Source organism: Rutidosis leptorrhynchoides, chromosome 9 (assembly GCF_046630445.1).
Source record: "Rutidosis leptorrhynchoides isolate AG116_Rl617_1_P2 chromosome 9, CSIRO_AGI_Rlap_v1, whole genome shotgun sequence".
NCBI lineage: Eukaryota > Viridiplantae > Streptophyta > Magnoliopsida > Asterales > Asteraceae > Rutidosis > Rutidosis leptorrhynchoides.
Window position 1 is genome coordinate 297,786,889 of NC_092341.1, and position 2,629 is coordinate 297,789,517.

A 2,629-nucleotide genomic window follows, 5' to 3' on the forward strand; every position below is an offset into this window, starting at 1 on the left:
GAAAGAACTGCGAGAACCGTTTTAAACCATTAGATTGAATAGATGAGTGGCTGGGATTAAATGTATTATTTATCATTTTATAAATATTAAATTTACAGTAAAGAGGGTATTTCCGGAATCAAAAAAGGAACGGGGCATTCTATTAAATCAAACATAACTGTTTATGCAGTTGAGAAAAATTAGATTAGCGGTTTCAATTTCAAACTTAAACATGATAAAACTTCCTTTTTTAACGGATCAGCATTAAAATCTCTAATTGATAGCCTACATATTGATTTGGAGTTGATTGTTATTGAAGAAAACCCTGTAACTGGATTATATACAACTCAAATTTGTACATCTGGATCGTAAGCATTCAAAGAGTCGTCAATCAAAAGCATATAATTTCTTCATACAATTGTTCAATAATCAAGGTCCGATGTTTAATTGATAACCTTTGGTTGTATTTTTTGTTAATTTGAATGTATTTTTAGTATAATCATTTTTTTTACAGTGATTAGGTCATGGATGCTGTAGAGGATGAGTATGCACAGCAAGCATTTAACATGTTAACTTTATGATGGTAAAGTATTTAACATGTTAACTTTATGTTAATATGTTCAGTTGTGTTCATCTGAACTTGTTCAATTGGGTATTTATGTTTTGTGTTTATATGTTAACTGTGTGTGAATATGATAACTTGTGTTGTGTGAACATGTTTAGTTGTTTAAATATAAACATAAGTTGAGTTGTTAAGATTGGTAATATGATTAAAAAACTATATGAATTTACAGTTTATGTTTTATTGTTAACTATTGTATTCTAAGCATGGTCAGATGTTAAAGTATACACGTGAGGTTACTTGGTAACTCTGTGTCAATTTGTTAGTTTGTGTGGGCTCTCAATGTTAGTACGTATGTTAACATGTGTAGCCGATGTTCATGTTAGCATATTAAGAATGTTAATTATGGTACATGTTCACATTTGTGTGGTATGTACATATTATATTACTTATGTTAACTTGTGTGTTATGAACATGTTTAGATTATCAATAGTTTTATGTATATTTGTTTTTATAAAAGGTAACAATTTGATGGCATTATAACTGTATTTAGTTGTTTGACCTTGAATGTTCACATGTTTTATTACATATGTTAACTTTTGTGGATATGTGATTGTGTTCATATGGGTCTGGCGATTTCAGTTGCTTGTAAAAATTATTCAGATTTTCGTATAAACTCTTTTTTGTCCCTAGTACTTAAGTAGTCTTCTATATGTACTAGAGATAGACCTAGTGTCACTTTTGACTGATTTAAGTCTCTCGGCCTATTCCAATTAAAGTAAAAAGTTTTACTGTTTTGAACTATTTAAGATAAACTATAATACAAACTGTTTCATATAATGATAGTTTAATAAACTCACTGATATGCACCTTTTTCACAAATATAGAGTATTATTTTTGTTAAATATTCTACGATGCATTGCACATGTTCACATTTAATCATTGAACTAGTGTTTTAATGTTTTTCCCGTATAGAATACATTATTTGTGGAGTATGTGAAGTCTATTGGTCATGTAAAGGCTACTAATATAGAAGCAGCTGAAATCGTGGTCCCTGAATTGAGTTGGGGCACAAAGAGGAATTTTGTAGATTGTGGAGTATTTGTAATGCGCCACATGGAAACCTATCCAGGAGATCATGTAAAATAGATGGGATTGTGGTCTTGATGAAGAAGGACGATCACAAAAGGCAACTTTGAACAAGTTGAGGAAGAAATATGCTATATAGTTACTTTTGTCCAACCACAACTTACAAAAGGATAAGGTCCCGTTTTATTCGGGCAGTTATGAAACCAGCCTCCGAAATCTCTAGAGTATTTTGCTATGACTTGAGTTTTTTGTTTTTCTTAAAAAAATCAGAATTTATTGTTTAGGATTGTCGAACCGTGGTTTTGAACCAAGAATTATGAATTACTCGTATATGTTTTGGTATATGGTTTAGTTGTAATGTATGTATAATATGTTAATTAGCTATTTTATTTATCAAAATAAGTTGCACTTGTACACATTGATGTATTGTAGTATATGATGTGTATGGCTGGGTCGAGACGTGAATGATACTTGACCGTGTTGGTTAACATCTGGAACAAGAACCCATCCTATTTGTTGAGAGGATCTCAAAATCACGTTAAGTATACCGTTTGTAGATCATGAACTAACCATAAAAAATGACAAATATAAATTATGCAGAAATATATAAAGTGACATTTAATATGTATGTCAAGTTGGTTGTAAGTGGCAACATTTGATTAACGTGAACATGTGTAGGTTGTTATTCATAGCTAGTACTACTGTGAAAAAATGACTACTATAACTAGTTTAGTTGCTGTTCATAAGTTTAAATGACAACGTGTAGGCTGCTGATAATGTGAATAATGTGAACAAGTTTATAAATATAGCAGCAACATTTAAATTGTCATTTAAGAAACAAAATACAATAATCATAACCGTGAACAAAACTAGTCTCATTCCATCCCAAACAGATACTCGAAATACTGGAGCAAATTTAACACCCAATTCAGACCCAAACAAGCTAATAGTGGCTATTTTGACCCATTCGTTGAACATAATAATAGTCTTGTTCCAGAA

At 30.7% G+C, this 2,629-nt stretch overlaps 1 long non-coding RNA gene across 1 annotated transcript; it reads left to right on the plus strand.

Annotated features, from left to right (window-relative positions):
- Positions 1 to 202: 202 nt before the first annotated feature.
- Positions 203 to 2,007, plus strand: LOC139865591 (uncharacterized). Its single transcript, XR_011765031.1, has 3 exons — positions 203 to 413; positions 494 to 562; positions 1,517 to 2,007. It is a non-coding gene; the product is annotated as an uncharacterized lncRNA (long non-coding RNA).
- The last annotated feature ends 622 nt before the right edge of the window (positions 2,008 to 2,629 follow it).